At 45.3% G+C, this 13122-nt stretch overlaps 1 pseudogene; it reads left to right on the plus strand.

Moving 5' to 3' along the window:
* Nucleotides 1-367: 367 nt before the first annotated feature.
* Nucleotides 368-485, plus strand: LOC126253789 (5S ribosomal RNA; annotated as a pseudogene).
* The last annotated feature ends 12637 nt before the right edge of the window (nt 486-13122 follow it).

The following is a 13122-nucleotide window of genomic DNA, read 5'->3' on the forward strand; positions in this document are numbered from 1 at the left end:
CATTTCGTGGTCGTGCGGTAGCGTTCTCGCTTCCCACGCCCGGGTTCCCGGGTTCGATTCCCGGCGGGGTCAGGGATTTACTCTGCCTCGTGATGGTTGGGTGTTGTGTGCTGTCCTTAGGTTAGTTAGGTTTAAGTAGTTCTAAGTTCTAGGGGACTGATGACCATAGATGTTAACTCCCATAGTGCTCAGAGCCATTTGAACCATAATAAATGTTAGGACACGAACAGAGGCATATACATGAGAAATTTTCCCTCGCTCAGTTCACGAATAGAACAGGAAGAAATATGCGATGTACCCTCCGCCATCCACTGTCATTGAGGGATCCTCCATATGAGAATTAAAAAGAACCCGTTAGATTTCGGGTGGCAACGGCCTTGCCGCAGTGGATACACCGGTTCCCGTGAGATCACCGAAGTTAAGCGCTGTCGGGCTTGGCCGGCACTTGGATGGGCGACCATCCAGGCCGCCATGCACTGTTGCCATTTTTCGGGGTGCACTCAGCCTCGTGATGTCAATTGAGGAGCTACTCGACCGAATAGTAGCGGCTTCGGTCAAGAATACCATCTTACGACCGGGAGAGCGGTGTGCTGACCACACGCCCCTACTATCCGCATCCTCAGCTGAGGATGACACGCGGTCGGATGGTCCCGGTAGGCCACTTGTGGCCTGAAGACGGAGTGCTTTTTAGATTTCGGATATACGATAAACCATACACATATAAAGATTGTCGATTGAATTGCACGAATCAGTGCGGTTGTATAAAATATCGCTCGTTTGAAACACGGCTTGCCCTTTTCTCATGTGATATACTGCGAACTATGGATGAAGGGCAACAGGCAACCCCCATATTCCTGGATTTCCGAAAAGCATTTCACATTGTTCCCCGTTGCAGACTATTAACGAAGATAAAAAGACATGTGGAATAGCTTGACAGATATATGAGTCGCTCGAAGACTTTAAAAGTAACAGAACCCAATAAAAAAATTTAAAAGGCTCTGAGCACTGTGAGACTTAACATCTATGGTCATCAGTCCCCTAGAACTTAGAACTACTTAAACCTAACTAACCTATGGACATCACACAACACCCAGAACCCAATATGTTGCCCACGACGGTGAGTGTTCATCAGAGACAGTGGTGATGAATTCTTCTCGGGTTATCAGCCGAGTGGTGGCGTCGTCTTGTCGCAACGTTTCAATGAGTTTCGTACCCATCATCTTCGCCAGAAGATGATCGGTACGCAACTCATTGAAACTTTGCGACAAGACGACGCCACCACTCGGCTGATAACCCGAGAAGAATTCATTAGTGAAATACCCCGAGAAAAACTGCAATCGCATAGAGACAATGGTATCTTCAGAAGCGCCCAAAGGAAGTGTGATGCATCATTTTCTATATACATAAATGATCTGGTGGACAGGGTGAGCAACAGTCTGCAGTTGTTTACTGACGATGCTGTGGTGTACGGGAAGGTGTCCAAGATGAATTACTGTAGAATGATGCAAATGACTTACACAAAATTTCTGGTTGGTGTGGTGAATGACAGGTAGCTCTAAATGTCCGGATGACTAGGAAAAACAAACCCCTCATGTTCCGATACAGCAGTAATAGTGTCGCTTAGATGTCTTGGCGTAGCGCTGCAGAGCGATATGAAATGGAACGGGCAAGTGAGGATTGTGGCAGGGAATGCGAGTGGTTTACTCCTTTTTCTTAGGAGAATTTTGGGAAAGTGTGGTTCATCTGTAAAAGAGTCCGCGTATAGGACGCTAGTGTGACCGATTCTTGAGTACTGTTCGACTGTTTGGGATCTGGGTCGAATTAAAGGAAGACATCGAAGCAATTCAGAAATATCTGACCGGTAGGTTCGAACATCACACGAGTGGACCAGGAAAGGAAACGATTCCGCCAAGCACCGCACGGTGGCTTGCGGAGTATTTACGTAGATGTATATTAAATACCTGGGGATTGCAGTATTACGAATAACTTATTTGGAACTATCACACAGAAAATGTTGCGGAGAAGGCGAACCAAAGACTGCGTTTTATTGGCAGAACACTTGAAGAAGCGACAGAGCTATTAAAGAGAGTACCTACAGTACGCTTGTCCGTCGTCTTCTGGAGTATTGCCGAGGAATCCTTACCATATAGGATTGTCGGGGGACATCGAGAAAGTTCAAAGAAGAATAGCTTGTTTTTTTTTTATTATTAAATTTTCTTTATTCGTATTATTTCATACACTGTAACCCACCACCTAATACATTAGTGGGTCTTAAATCTACATTACATTTTATTGATATTAGCAGCATTGTTAACTTCTTTTTCTAGTGTTAGTGAACTTACTTGCTACAGGAAATAGAGAGTTAGCTTCTTATTGGGTAAGATCTAGTTTTACACTTAGCTAGCTAATCTAGGGGCTACTTCCTGCAGCGTTACAAGCGTGCCAGTTGTTAGATATAAACCTACTGTGTGGCCGTGCCCACTGAGCTAACCCCAGTGAGCATGCCCCTGGCATAGCTTGTTTTGTATTATCGCGAAGTACGGGAGAGTGTCACGGATATGATACACGACTTAGGATGGCAGTTATTAAAATAAATACGTTTGTAACTGCGGAGGGATATTTTCACGAAATTTAAATCACTTTCTTCTGCGAATGCGAAAATGTGTTGTTGACTTACACAGGGAGAAATGACCATCGCAATAAAATGAGAGAAATCAGAGCTCGGATGGATGTAGGTGTTCGTTTTTCCCACATGCTACTCGGGAATGGAATGACAGAAATAGGCTGAAGATGGTTTGATTAGCGCTTTGCCAAGAACTTAAATGTTAATCAGAGAGCAGTCGTGAAGATGTAGATGCGTATTCTATTTGCAGTTGTAGATGTAGACTGAAATTAATACTGCTGGGAAGTGCTACATCTAAAGCTATACTCTGCAAAGCATTGGGAAGTGCATGGCAGAGGGCACTTCCGGTTGTACCACAAATTACGTTTTCTTCCATTTCCATTGGTATGTGGTGCGCACGAATTTTGGCTGTTAAAATGCCTCTGTGTGTGATGTTAACAAGCCTGCCGCCTGCTTCTGTGATGGATGCGGAAGCAATAGGTACTCACTGTAGAATTTTTTATTAGTTAATACTGGATTTTTAAATTTCTTATGTAAACTTTCGTGGGAGAGTTCATGTCTTTCTACAAGCGTCTACCAGTTCTGGTTTTCACCGTATCCTGAAGTTCTCCTGTGAGTCAAACAAACGTGTCATCATTTGTGCTGTCCTTTCATAAGATTTCGTTCTATTTGGTATAGGTCCTACACACTCGACCAGGATTACAGAATGGCTCACAATTGTGTTTTGTGAGCAGTCTCCTTTGTAGATGGTTCGAATGGCTCTAAGCACTATGGGACTTAACATCTGAGGTCATCAGTCTCCTAGAACGTAGAATTACTTAAACCTAACTAACCTAAGGACATCACACACATCCATGCCCGAGGCAGGATTCGAACCTGCGACCGTAGCGGTCGCTCGGTTCCAGACTGTAGCGCCTAGAACCACTCGGCCACTCCGGCCGGCTACCATTCTTCTCTCAGGACTTTACCTCACCTGAATCCTCTTGTTGCTGTATCCTCTCCGCTTGTCGCCACCAATGATTCCTTGGTCTTCTTACATCTGTATGAAGCCATTAGCTTGACGTGGTCAAACTCTCTCAAACGGACCCTTGTCACATTTTCGTTCGAGAATGTAGACACTACAGCTTCTTTATGTATTTATTTCTTACCCTATCCCTTCAGTTTTTCGGACCACAATTCGTAAGAACTGCATTTCTTGGGCTTGCAGTTTGTTGTCTGGTCGTTAAACAAGTTTCTATGATATACGTTATTACGCAGACAAAGTAGAGTTTGGTTTGACATTAAGGGGAGCTGTTCAAATCGTTCAAATGACTCTGAGCACTATGGGACTTAACACCTGAGGTCATAAGTCCCCTAGAACTTAGAACTACTTAAACCTAACTAACCTGAGGACATCACACACATCCATGCCCGAGGCAGGATTCGAACCTGCTACCGTAGCCGTCACGCGGTTCCGGACTGAAGCGCCTAGAACCGCTCGGACACTGCAGCCGGCTGGGGGCTGTTCATTCCAGAGTAGATCCCGAACTCGATGACAGAACTGGATTTTTCAGTTCGGTTATTGATCTCATGCTTTATTGTGTTATGATGCACCCAAAAATTTTGTACTGATACTTATAGCAGCTTTATATCTTCAAGCCCCATTTTTCTGTTCTCGTCCTGCCTGTTAATTGACTTGTTGACTGACATTGCAACTTTTCTTTGGGATGTACCTACTGCACTCAAGCTTTACAGGATAGTGGACTATCGAAGGCTAAGAGAGCAAACCGGAAGTATAAAAAGCTTTAACAGTGCTGCACCTTTAGGGTAACAGAAAGGTGAATGTTATTTGTCTTCATCCATCGCGTCCGGCTATCCCGATTTAGGTTTTCCGTAATTTCCCTAAATCGCTCCAGGGAAATGCCGGGATGGTTCCTTTGAAAGGGCACGGCCGACTTCCTTCCCTGTCCTTCCCTAATCCGACGAGACCGATGACCTCGCTGTCTGGTGTTCTCCCCCAAAACAACCCAACCCAACCCAACCCAACCTTCATCCATCAAATGAGGCTCGAATTTGACCAAGTCCTTTCCAAAGAAATCAACCGGTCATTCTCGTTTTTCGTTTTAAGGAAACTGCGGAAAACCTATAGCTAGATGGCCTGACGTGGATTGTAGACCAAGAGACTCCAGGGTGCTGACTACTGCTATGCCCCTCCTGGTAGGCAACCACACCCACGACTTGGTCGTGACACTGTACAGGGTGTCCCAGAAATGTCGCGACAGACTTCGAGGGCTTGTCGAGCGTGTATTGCGTAAAAATCGAGGATAGGAACCCGTATCCTCGGTTTATTCCTCAGGACACCCTCTACAAATCCTCGAAGTTTGTCTCAACATTTCTGGGACACCCTGTTTTCCCGGGCTGGCTCGTAGAGGGAAGGAATCGCAGCGTACACTGCCTGTTCGGATGAAACTAGACGAATAATGTAAACGTAAGAGCTAATTCTATCAGGCTCCGTTGGTGGCACACGATAGTGTTGTTGATAATTCGTCCGGGTTATATGGCCGTGGTCCATGGAATACTTCTATTCCTAACGTTTCGTCTAATACTATGTTGGACATCCTCAGAGGTTTGGCTGGTCCTGCCGACTCCAATACTTCTATTCCTAATGTTTCGTCCAATACTACGTTGGACATCCTCAGAGGTATGGCTGGTCCTGTTGAGTCCTGCCGACGGACTCAACAGGACGAGCCATACCTCTGAGGATGTCCAACGTAGTGACGAAACGTTAGGAATAGAAGTATTCCATGGACCACGGCCATATAACCCTAAAGAATTATCAACAACAGCACCATCCGGTCGTGAAAGCCTTCATTGCACACGATAGTGTCTGATTCAGTGTGAACAATATTCGGTAAGAATGGATGTAGTGGTAAGCTCCCACGTCCTGAAGTAGTGCCGGACGAGGGACGTGAGTGATGGTACCGGCTGCGGTAATGAGACGAAACTCGGTCAGCCGTGATGAGCTGGAGGCTGTGTGTGGGCGAGCAGTTCGCCGCGCTATGCTGGGCTGCGCCGCGCCGCGGGCGATGGCGCGCCTGAAATCGGAGCAGCGCGGCGCGGCGCGTTTAATCCGGGCCCCAGACCCGCCTATCGCACCCTTGGGCGGGCTTGACAAGCGACGGGGGAAATTGAATTCGCGGATAGATTTTCTTACTGGCGTCTCGTCCCGGCCCGTCGTGCCCTCTCGTCTCCTCTCCCGTCTCCTCCCCCTCCTCCCACACCATCCCCTGCGCCACGCGATTTACCCCCCGGCGGCGCTGCCATCGCCGAGTTCAGTTAGTCCACCGCCCTCCTAGTTTCCCACAAGCCGCTGTACTGGAAATCCACGAAAAATAGTGCGGCCATCGTTTCTGAGCCCCCTGCATCGTCGTCTCTCTCCTGTCGAACTTTCGTGCAAATTGATTCTCTACTTCTGCATAGTGTAAACCTGATCTACACCGAAAATAACTTCTGAAGTTGTTCAGAGATATTTTCTGGCATTTTGGTATGAGAAACCCGTCATCTTAAGCGACTCATTACTGGTTAATTGCATCTCATTTCATTTCTTACTCAGTTTATAGCCGGCCGGAGTGGCCGTGCGGTTCTAGGCGCTACAGTCTGGAGCCGAGCGACCGCAACGGTCGCATGTTCGAATCCTGCCTCGGGCATGGATGTGTGTGATGTCCTTAGGTTAGTTAGGTTTAATTAGTTCTAAGTTCTAGGCGACTGATGACCTCAGAAGTTAAGTCGCATAGTGCTCAGAGCCATTTGAACCATTCAGTTTTATATCTAGCCCGTTAGTCCGAAAAGTTTCAAGAGTGTATTAAGAAAATACAAGGGAAAGTTAAGGTAGTAGTTTTAATGCTTCAGATGTACTACATAGATCCCTCCCTGCCCCACGTGACTACAACGCGCAGCACTTCATACATAGCGGTCCGAGCGGTTATAGGCGCTACAGTCTGGAACCGCGCGGCCGATACGGTCGCAGGTTCGAATCCTACCTCGGCCATGGATGTGTGTGATGTCCTTAGGTTAGTTAGGTTGAAGTATTTCTAAGTTCTAGAGGACTGATGACCTCAGCAGTTAAGTCCCATAGTGCTCAGAGCCATTTGAACCATTTGAACTTCATACATCTATGTGAAACTGTCAGAAGAGTCGTTCTTTGAGATGTTGTTCAACTCACGAGTCAAAATGTCGGTGATATAGTCAAAGCTTTGACTCTTCATGTGAACTTTTATTTTTATAAGTTAAAAATAGTTATTCAGTGACAAATGGGGTGCATTTGGAAGGTGGTTCAGAACTGGCACTTGTTTTTACGACGCAAACTACACTGCAGCTGCAGCCGTGTTCAAATGGTTCAAATGGCTCTGAGCTCTATGGGACTTAACATCTGAGGTCATCAGTCCCCTAGAACTTAGAACTACTTAAACCTAACCAACCTAAGGGCATCATACACATCCATGCCCGAGGCAGGATTCGAACCTGCGACCGTAGCGGTCGCGCGGTGCAGCCGTGTGAGCAGGCGTATTTTCTTGCATCAGGAACAGATCTCTCCGCTTCCAACGCTGTGGTCAAACCCTCTGAAAGCGCCTGCACAATTGATCCACGGCACACAGATACTACTGGGAATTTGTAGTGCTGCCGATTGGAACAAATTCCCTGTGGATAATGCCGTCAGCCTCAATAAAGGCGATAAGAATTGTCTTCACTTTCGATTTTGTTATTCGCACTTTCTTCGGTCTCGGCGAACCACGAGAGACACAGTCAGCATTTTGTCATTGAGTTTTAGGTTCATATTCATAACGTCAAGTCTCGTCATCACTGATTATTTTTGTTCAGAAAAGATTTATCTGCGTCTTTCATTTCAATCAAGTTGCGGCAGGCGTCCACGTTTTTCGGGAGTTAAGATGTTCGGCACAAACTTAGCACAACTGCCCTCTTGTTCTAAACATTCCGCAGAACGTCTTGAATATTGATTTCGAGATGTTCGATTCTTCAGCGATAGCTCTACACGAGAGATGACGGTCTGTTTTCAGAAGATCACGAACTGGACTTGAGGTGGGTCACATCGATCTCTCGTTGTCCTCTGGCGACACCTGTCCTTCTTCAAAACGTTTAAACCACTCAAACACCCGTGCATGAATTAAACAGTAAGCCTTTCTTTGATGGACTCAGACCACTCGTTGCTTCATTGCGATTTTTGACCCCACTACACTGATGCACTACGGTCGAACGTCCACCGCTTAACACTGCCTGCTCACAGCTGACTGGTCGAACGCGCCTCTGTTGCTCATAGCTGTTAGTTCAAGCTGCCACCGTAGTTCGTGCGCTGACTTCCCTTACACACCAGGAACGAAATCAGTCTAGGAACTTTCTGGTCGGACGATGTATATCTGTATCACACTGAACTGCATTGCAAACTTCGACACTGTATCCTGTGTGTCTTGTTTGGTAACGAATTTGTTCCATTGGTTTACAGTATTACCCGACCATCGTACGACGTATGTCCACAAACTAAGCTCCGTTTGGTTATATAAAACAAACGTGTACAGATACAGAAAAAAATATTTACTGTACAAAAATCTACAACTGTTAAACTACTTTTATACGTAGCTTCCAAAATTTTGTAGGCACTTGTCACAGCGTGGCACAAGTTTTTGTATGCCTTCTTCGCAGAAGGTTGCCGCCTGCTTATTCAACCATGTGGTAACATGTTCTTTCAGCTCGTCATTATCGTTGAAGTGTTGACCAGCAATGACAGATTTTAGGTGTAAGAAGAGATGAAAGTCGCTAGGAGCGAGGTCCGGGCTGTACGGAGGATGATCAAACGTGTCCCAGTAAAATACCCCTAAGAGTTGTTTGTCATATTCGCCGTGTGAGGTCGGGCATTATCGTGGAAAAAAATACCTTTTGACAGTAACCCTCTGCGCCTGTTCTGTATTGCGCGGAGCAATTTCTTAATGGTCTCTCAGTAACCATGTGCGTTGTTTGTTTGGCATCGTGGCAAGAAATCAATCAGCAAAATGCCTTTTCTGTCCCAAAAAACGGTGCACATGACTTTTCGAGGTGTCAACATTTGCCTAGGCTTAACCTTCGTTGCGGATGAAGTAAGCCTCCATTCCATTGATTGCCGTTTTGTTTCAGGGGTGTCGTACCACACCCAAGCTTCATGCCCCGTGACTACCCGAGAAAGAAAACCATCGCCTTCTTCATTGTAGCGTGTCAAAAACTAAAGTGCACTGCCCATCCGTTGTTTTTTGTGTTGTTCAGTAAGAATTTTAGGTACCTAACGTGACTAAAGTTTTCGAAATTTCAGTTTTTCAGTAACAATTTCATGAATTAGTGATCGTGAGTTTTGCGGAACTTTCATAGCAAGGGCACTAAGTGGAAACTTACGGTTGTGACCCAAGTTTCATGCCCCGTGACTACCCGAGAAAGAAAACCATCGCCTTCTTCATTGTAGCGTGTCAAAAACTAAAGTGCACTGCCTATCCGTTGTTTTTTGTGTTGTTCAGTAAGAATTTTAGGTACCTCACGCGACCAAAGTTTTCGAAATTTCAGTTTTTCAGTAACAATTTCATGAATTAGTGATCGTGAGTTTTGCGGAACTTTCGTAGCAAGGGCACTAAGTGGAAACTTACGGTTGTGGTTAATCTTCTCTTCAATTGTGTGAACCAGTTCATCAGTAACCACAGACATCGTGCACTTGATCACGTCCTTCATTGACAGTGTGACCTCGCAGATTTGCCGCTGAATTTTCTTTGGTTTAACTTTCTTTGCATTTAGAAAACGAATCACAGATCTGATTTCACACTCGGCGGCAATTTCAGTTACGGTTGATATTATAAAGAAGCACTACAAAGCACATGTCGGCAACAGCGATCTGAAAATGGCGTACATGTCTTCTCCTTGAGTCAGGGTAACTGCCTCGCATGCTCGAAACTGCGATCGTAGCGCTGTCGCGGGTAGAAACGGAGCTTACTTTGTGGACGACCCTCGTATTATTGCACTTGGCCTCCCGTGGCCATTATCGGAAACGCACGCAGTGACGTTACGTTGAAAAAGCACAATGGTAACAGAAGCGCATCGCACTGAGAATGATCACTAGGCAGTTGTTTCTGTACTATCGAGTGGTTCATCGTGTCCTCGTGAAGTACCACGATAAACATTCCCGATAAGCCGACCGAAGCGCCCTCACTCGCAGATGCAATAATATTGTGGTCGACTAATACACACTTTTGGCAACAGTGATGTCCAGTTTACTCTTCGTCCTCACGGTTGAGTTCAGTGCCGCTCTGGTTTGTTTTTCCGGGAGAGTTAGTAGTAGTACTACTTCAAAAGTTATACAGAGCAGTATTGATAAATTAACTGACGAAGAGTTCGTGGATGTGTAACTCGTGTGTGGATTTACTGTACGCAATAGAAGTGCGGCACATCTATGCTAAATGGAGCTGTTCCCACAGCGACAGCAACCACATCACACTACTTTCGCATCTGTTCATAGGTATCTGAGAGAAACCGGATCCTTCATCGCTTGAATGATTCCACCACTTTTCCGGTGTTGAGGAGATGTTCTCCCAGAAACAAAGGGAATTAGAATAACAAACCTAAAAAGTCATCAATGCTCTATTAAGCTGTAATGAGCCGATGGCTCCCTTATACCAAAATACTTAGAAAATATCATTTACCAACGTCCGAAATGATATCGGTGGATTCAGGGCTTTCCGTATCGAACTTGCAACATCTCTTTTACGTATTACGACGGGAATCGAGTACTGCCAGATCAGTGGGCGTAACAAGGACTGTTCAGCGACGTGACATTTCCACAACTGTCCACTAAATTCAGTGAATATTTCGTGCTTAATTATGGAATTATGGAGGAGCGCCATTTTTTGCAAAGATGAAATCCCTGCTATTAGTTTCATGTTGTAGCATGAGCCATAGCATGTCGAGATAAGTGATACCACTGACAGTCCTCTCAGCGAAAAAGAAAGGCCCGTAGACTGTCTTTTTGGACACGGCACAGCACAGCACACGTTAACTTTCTCGGAATCCCTGTTGTGTTCGACAGTCCCCTAGGGATTCTCTATCTCCTATATGCGTGCGTTTTTCTGCTGATCCTTCCCAAAGGATGATACTGGCTTCGTCACTGAAGATTAATTTGCTTGAAAAGTCATCACTTTCAAGACTGTTCTCCATACCAGACGGCGCAATTTGTCGTCTTGGCTTATGGCTTGCAGGATCTGCAATTTCACTTTACTCTTGATCGCTTACGAAGGATTTTCCACTCTATTGGCTGAGGGCTATATGACTCAGCACCAACTCGACTGCTGGACTTCGTGGAACTTCGCAGCATCACGTCCATCACACGGTCAGCTGACTCTGTCGTACCGAGCGTTTTGCGTCGCATAAACAAACATCCTTCTCGAATTTCTTGTACCACTTCACTGAGCTGTTGAAAACTGGTGGTGTCTTGTCAAACTTGCAACGGAAAACGCGTTACACACTTACTTTCATTTCCCTCATTCGCTGCCATTTTCAGCAACCACGGCCCGTGACGCCCCCTCCCCCCCCCCCCCCCCCCCCCCCCCGTACGAAGGAAACCGCATATAGAACATTTACGCAACCCACTCTTGAGTACTCCTCGAGTGATGGGAGCCCCATCACTTCGGATTATCGGAAGACATCGAAGAAAATCGTGCTGCTACATTTGTTATCGGCAGGTTAGATAAACACGCGAGCGTAAAGAAATGATCCGTGAATACACATCGGTATCTCTGTTCTTTTCGCGAAAGCTATCTAAATAGCTTAAGGAACCGTGATTTGCAACAGACTGCAGAACAAGCCCACAGCCAGCAACTTGCATCTTGCATAAGGACCACGGAGATAAGACGTGAGGGGGTTTGATAAGCCTGGTAAGTTTCCATAAAAGAATGGAACATTTTTTTTTTTGAGTCTTCATGGTTGGTAAGCTCGACTATTCCGAAGATCGCATAAAAAGTTTCAACAATATACAGCGTACACTTCATTGTTGCTAGTCGTCTGAGTTGGTTAGTGTATCGACTGCGATTGAAAATGGAGAAAACCGAGCTTCGTGCTGTTGTTAAACATTTACATTTAAAGGGTTGGATTGCCACAAAAATGAAAACAGAACTGGATGAAGTTCACAGAGACTCTGTACCACCATTGAAGAACTTTTACTTCTGGATTAATGAATTCAAACGTACTCGGACAAGCACCGAAGACGAAGTGCGTTCCGGCCGTCCAATTGCGGTCACAAAAATCTATGATTGTGGCAATGCAAGACCGCTGAACAAAAATTAACGAGACTGCTGAGACGGTAGCCATTTCAACTGAACGAGTGCGTAATGTCCTGGACGGAGAATTGGCTATGATGTAGCTGTGTGCGAGGTGGGTGCCGTGATTTCTCACTGTTGATCAAAAGCCCATCCGGCACACATTTCAATACGGTGCCTGGCTATCAAAATACGCAAGACTTTTTGCGCCAATTTGTGACTGTTGATGATATGTCGCTTCATCATTATACACCAGATTCAAAACGGTAGTCAAACGAATGGAGAGGGGCTGTTGAAAGTCCTCCGAAGAAGGCAAAAACCATTTTGTCAGCTGGTAAGGTGATAGCGAATGTTTTTTGGGATGCCCAAGGAAGAATCGTCATAGATAATTTGGAGAAAGGCAGAACCATAAATGGGTCATTTACTGCTCCATTGTTGGATCGTTTGAAACTTGTGTTGGTTGAAAAAAGACCAAGCATTGCACGCAAGAAAGTGCTCTTTCACCAAGATAATGCCCCACACATCAGCGATAACAGGGCGAAAGTGCATGAATTGGGCTTTGAATTGGTTCGCCATCCACCATGCTCACCAGACTTAGCCCCAAGTGACTTCTTCCTTAATTAACTTTTCATAACTGGGATTCACAGTCCTTTCTTGAAAGACATCATGTTTACGCCGGTGATTGTTAAACTTTTTGTTTCCACTATTGCAATTTCCGCCTTAGGACATTATCAAGCGCAGATATTTTGGATTTAAGCCATGTCTACTGTATACATGCTGACACATTTATATGCCGTTGTCATTTGCTGTTACATACATTTCGTAACGCACCACTTAGCAGCGTTACGAATGTATATAAGAGCAAATGACAACGACATATAAATGTGTCAACTTGTATAAAGTAGACATGGCCTAAAGCCAAAACATTTGCACTTGATTATGGCCTAAGGCCGAAATTGCAATAGTGGAAATAAAAAGTTTAACAGTCACTGGCGTAAACATGATGTCTTTCATTGATTTCTTCCTGTTTCCTAACTTTGCCTTGCTGGGAAAAACTCTTCATCAAATGTTGCAGTCAATGAGCATTTCGCGGAGTATGTCAAAACCCATTTATCCGATGGATGAAAAAGGTGGAGGATCTCTGGACGAAGTGTAACTTACATCAGTCAATGGATACTATAACGA

This window comes from Schistocerca nitens, chromosome 4 (assembly GCF_023898315.1).
Source record: "Schistocerca nitens isolate TAMUIC-IGC-003100 chromosome 4, iqSchNite1.1, whole genome shotgun sequence".
Lineage (NCBI taxonomy): Eukaryota > Metazoa > Arthropoda > Insecta > Orthoptera > Acrididae > Schistocerca > Schistocerca nitens.